This window comes from Jaculus jaculus, chromosome X, assembly GCF_020740685.1.
Source record: "Jaculus jaculus isolate mJacJac1 chromosome X, mJacJac1.mat.Y.cur, whole genome shotgun sequence".
NCBI lineage: Eukaryota > Metazoa > Chordata > Mammalia > Rodentia > Dipodidae > Jaculus > Jaculus jaculus.
This window is the reverse complement of record NC_059125.1, coordinates 67,940,085-67,945,825: the sequence shown is the minus strand read 5'-3', so window position 1 is coordinate 67,945,825 and position 5,741 is coordinate 67,940,085. Positions and strand designations below refer to the sequence as shown.

Here is a 5,741-nt window from a genome sequence, read left to right as displayed (position 1 = left end):
AGCATTTGCCTGTGAAGTCTAAGGACCCAGGTTCAATTCCCTAGGACCCAGGTAAGTCAGATGGAAAATAGTGGCACATGCATCTGGAGTTTGTTTACAGTGGCAAGAAGCCCTGGCACACCTACTCCCCCCCTTTCTCTGTCTCTTTCTCTTAAATAAATAAATATTTAAAAATAATTCAAATGTGATAAATGTTGTTATATTTGAAAAAAGAAAAAGAAAAACAGATACTTAAATTTCAGAAAACAAAGAGAAAAATCTTAAAATAATCTAAAGGGAATAAAACACATTCTAATGGGCTGGAGAGATGGCTCAGAGGTTAAGGTATTTGTTTGCAAACCGTCAGGACCCAGGTTCAATTCCCCACTACCCACACAGAACCTAAGGACTGGGGTTTGGTTTTCCAATACCCATGTAGAGCCAAGTGCACAAGGTGGCACATGTATCTGGAGTTCATTTGCAATGGTTAGAGGCCCTGGTGTGCCTATTCTCTCATTCTCTCTCTCTCTCTCTCTCTCTCTCTCTATATATATATATATATATATATATACACATATATATATATATATATATGTGTGTGTGTGTGTGTGTGTGTGTGTGTGTGTGTGTGTCCTCCTGTATCTATCAAATATATAATAATATTGTTTTTAAAACATTCAATATGGATAAAAAGGATGAGAATTATACTGGAAAACTTATTAGTCAACACATAAAACAAGGAGCTAAAAATATTAACTGTTGAAAGAAAAAAATCAACTTAGAATTTTGTACCTAGTAAAATTAAATGCTTTCTCTGCCCAAAATTAAGTAATTTATTGCCACTAGGCATGTCTTGCAAAACATATTCTAAGTTCTTCATAAGAAATATGATGTCAGAAACTTAGAACTACATAAAGAAATAAAGGGTACTTGAAAGGAATAAAATAAGTATAAATGTATTATACATTTATCATTCATATTTGATCTAAAAATTATTTTGTTCAGGACAGTAATAGTAGAAATATGTTAGTAATTACCGTGCATCCATAAGTGAAATTAATGACAGACATGATATCATCAATGGCAAGGAAAAATTCTGTTATCATGTTCCAAAGAAATTTCCCAATTCCTTGAAAAAGAATAAAACACAACACTCACACAAAAAGAAATAGATCATCTTAATAGGCTATATCTATTAAATAACTTCAATGAATAATTTTAAAACGCACAAAAATAAAATCACTGAGCCAAGATGGTTTTCCTACTAAATTCTATCTAAAATAACTTCCAGAAATAGAATCAGATGAAGCACTTTTTAACTCATTCCATAAAATGATTATTACCCCAATACAAAACACAAATAGAAATACTGCAATATAACAAAACTTCAAATCAATTTTCCTCATGAATACAAATGCAAAAATCCTCAATTAAACATTAGCAAGTAAAATACAGAGTTCTATTAAAAGAACTATACAGTATAATCTTTTGAAATTTATTTCAGTTATGCATCAATAAATATAGCTATAGAGATAGCTCAGTCAATAAAATGCTTGCCTCTCAAGCTTAAGGTAAGGACCTGAATTTGATCTTCATTTTCCATGTAAGGTGCCAAGAGTAGTGGTGCATTCCTGTAAACTCAGATCTGGGGGAACTGAGAAAGGGGTCCCCTGGCTCTTTGCCCAGCCAGTCTAGCCTAACTGGCCAATGAGAGACTACAACACAAAAATAGTAGGCAGCAGTCCTGAAGATAGTATTCAAGGTTGTTCTTTCTGGCCTTCACATGCTTGCGTGCACACACACACACATACACACACACACACAAACATTTGCACACATATCAAACATGCACACACATATGCACACCCACATACAAATATGCATGCATAAAAGTTAAAATAAAATTAACAAATATAAAAAAATTAACAAATATAATTTGACACATGAATAAGCTATAAGATAAAATCATATTATTATTAATTGATACAGAAAACAATATTTGACAAAACAAACACTCATTTATGATAAAACTCTCATAAAATTAGGAAGAGGGGAACTTTCTCAATTTCATAAAGAATATCTATAAAAAACCCCACAGTTAATATTTGTACTAAGTAATAAAATCTTATTGTCTTTTTGGTGTCTATAAGATTTGTAAAATTGGCTCATCTTTTATACCTGATATTAGCAGTTAAATTTCTTCTCATTTTTCTTCAATAGTGTTTCTAGGTGGTTGGCAATAGTAATGGTATTTGTCAAATTTATCTATTGAATTTATTGACTTTCTTGGATTATTTACTTTCTTTTTTTGCATGTATTAATGGGAGCTTCTAACCATTCTTCTATTTGTTCATTTTATTTCCTTGTTTGAAAATATAACACTTTCATGATATATTACATATAAAGCAAGGTCATTTGTTTTTAAATTTTTATTTATACATTTATTTGAGAGCGACAGACACAGAGAAAGACAGATAGAGGGAGAGAGAGAGAATGGGCGCGCCAGAGCTTCCAGCCTCTGCAAACGAACTCCAGACGCATGCACTCCCTTGTGCATCTGGCTAACATGGGACCTGGGGAACCGAGCCTCGAACCGGGGTCCTTAGGCTTCACAGGCAAGCGCTTAACCGCTAAGCCATCTCTCCAGCCCAAGGTCATTTTTATCAATAATTTCGTGGTGGGGGAGAACTTAAGGCAAAATCCTACAAAGCAAAGTAAACTGCAGCATGATCATATTATCACAGTAGAAATGTGTGACTTTTATTTAAATTTTAAATTAGCAGGCTGTTACTGTAGACAGTACAGTAGAAAGAGTGAGAGGCAGTATGTGGTGGACAGGACAAACTACACAGCTAAGACACCCAGCTGGACTTCAGTTTCTTTTTGACTTCTCACCAAGTATGAAGAGAAAGAAAAGCTGCTCTTTCTCAGAGCAGAATTAATGGGAAAAAACTTAGCACAATGTATAAAATTTCAAAGAAATTAAGGAAAAACTATACTTTCATTTCAAATTATTTCAAGAAAACTGTAACAAAAATGTTTTAACTGTAATAATATTATTCCCTTTCGAAATACTAGTCTGAGAAAAGCAGCTAGTTATTTTAAGCTTCATGTAAAATGAACATAACACTCCTGCAATAATGTCTTAGCTACTTTTTAAGTAAGAAAAATTTTCTTCCTTATTCTCCACAGTCCCATGTAAAGTATTAAAGGAGTACCACGCATTCACAGATGAATAAACAGAGATAGAGAAAAGATTAAATTGCTTATAAAATAGATAAACCATTATCAAACTGGGAACAGAGTTTAACCTGTCCCTCTATATATACTGAGATACATTAATAAATATCAGTCAAGTGATACTAAACCTGATTTTTGGACATTGATTAGGGTAGGAAGCACCTAATCAAAACCACTCAAAAAGTGGTAGAATGCTTGCTCAACATGCACAAGACCCTGGGTTTTAAATCCCAGCTCCACAGAAAAGGGGAAAAATTGGATTTCTTATTCTAAGGGTTCCTCAAGCTTCACTTTTTTACCATTAATAGGTACACTAACTTGTATATACACATACTATATGTAATATTAAGGTTTCCAATTAAGAAACTGGTCACCAGTGAGGTGAGAAGCACCATGGAAAATGTTAATCAGCTCAGGATGACAACAGAGGGGAAGGCAGGAAAAGCCTGCATCTTTTGTAATACAGTTGATTCACTCACTATCTAATTCTGTTCATTTTTTTTTATTATTTATTTGAGAGCGACAGACACAGAGAGAAAGACAGATAGAGGGAGAGAGAGAGAGAATGGGCATGCCAGAGCTTCCAGCCACTGCAAACGAACTCCAGACGCGTGTGCCCCCTTGTGAATCTGGCTAACGTGGGACCTGGGGAACTGAGCCTTGAACCGGGGTCCATAGGCTTCACAGGCGAGCGCTTAACCACTAAGCCATCTCTCCAGCCCACTAATTCTGGAAACACCTCCCTCCAGAATTCCTGTTATAGAGATAATTAAGTACTTTTTTTTTAAGTGAGGAGAGGAAGAAAGGAGGAAATCAATTTATATATATATACACACACACACATATACACATATACACATAGACCCTGAGTGTCCTCCCCAGAAGAGTCTTTGGTATTCATTGTGAGGCAATTAGGTCCTCTGTTAACTTTGAGGGAGCAGTACCTCAGGATATTTCTACCCATCTTATGGCTTCTTACCATCTTCCTGGGACCTCTTCCACAACAATCCCTGAGCCTTGGGTGTGTTAGCAGTTTGTTTTTAGTGTTGAGTTCACTGTAGCCTCTGTATTTCGGTTAGATTTGTGTTTTATTTCACCTCTGTGTTTGTTGCTATTTCCTTGGAGTCAGTTGTCAGGCAAGAATTGGGAGCAATACTTGTGTTGCAGCTTCTTTAGTGGTTTCTCCTGAGTGATGAAGTCAAAATTTTGCATAGGATTCATTAAAAGTTTTTTTCTTGGAACAAAAAGGGTTAAAAACTTGAATTTGTGAAGACCCTTGTAAGATACACAAAACTGAAGTAGCTAGAACCATTTGGTTGCCTGTAGCTCAAGTAAAGCCTCAGGAAACATTTGGTTTCCTTAGACTTCAGTAAAGTCACAAAGTACTAAAAATTTTTTTGGACCTTTTCAATTAGACTGTCATGCTTGTCTTCCAAATCTTCATTAACATCCAGTGTTAGGCTAGGCACCTCTTGCAGATAATCAAAGTTACTTTTCAGGGTTCTATGCAGGAGCCAGCTTTCATGTCTTTAATCAAGTTTCTCTAAATATTCAATAGGAATGCCTTCCTCTTCATTTTTTCCCAAGAAATATATTCTATTTAAGCATTTCTCTGCAATATATTGAAGATGACTGCTGCCATCCAATTCAAGGCTTTGGCCAAATTGGGTACTCATCCAGTCATGCCTGTCTTGACATATGGTCCACTCTGTTTCATTTGTACAATGAAATTCATGTAAATTAGATTCAAAAGCATACCTGTCACTGTACACAGATCATTCAAAAAATAATAAAGGTTTCTCTGTGTCCTTTTTTGTTTGTTTGTTTGTTTATTTTTAGAAGTAAGGTTTCACTCTAAATCTAACCTGAAATTCACTATGTAGTCTCAGGCTGGCCTCAAACTCATGGTGATCCTCTTACCTCTGCCTCCTGAGTGGTGAGTTCAAAGGCGTGCACCACCATGCTCAGCTTCTCTGTGTCTTTGAGAGCTATGAGATAATCTCAGTTCTGACTGAGAGAGTGTGTGATTTTTTTTTTCATACAATATTTGAAGAACGTTCCCATCACTCTTCTGTGATGTTGTCAATTCCTCAATTTCATCTTGAGTGTTTTGAACATTGAGCCATCTGGCAACATTCAGTAACCACTTCCCAATCATCACAAACCTGTTTAAGGGTATTCACAAATGTTGACTTCCCTATAGCAATATTTCCCTTGATGGAGACTTTCTTGATGTGTGTCCCTTCAGGGCTGGTGGCTGGAGAAGGGCAGAACCTTTTGGGCTAGGGGACCATCCTTGTCTTCTGGTGGTCTCCTAAGCACAGGGTAGGGGAGACTGGAGGTGTCTTCAGGTGCTCAGGTTGGGACCTATCTTGGGGTTGGTCCTGACCCCACAGTCTGTCCAGCTGGCATGCAGGCTGGTTCTTCAGTTTTACATTTGTAAGGGTCCTAGAATCGTTGAAGAAAGACCCCAGACTCAAATAGTATGTAAAAGCAAAGAGTGTTTATTCTGCAGAAACAGC

General features: G+C 36.2%; 1 pseudogene; it reads right to left on the bottom strand.

The window, feature by feature from the left end:
- Nucleotides 1-4,604: 4,604 nt before the first annotated feature.
- LOC101602832 lies at nucleotides 4,605-5,513 on the bottom strand (annotated as a pseudogene).
- Nucleotides 5,514-5,741: the final 228 nt, after the last annotated feature.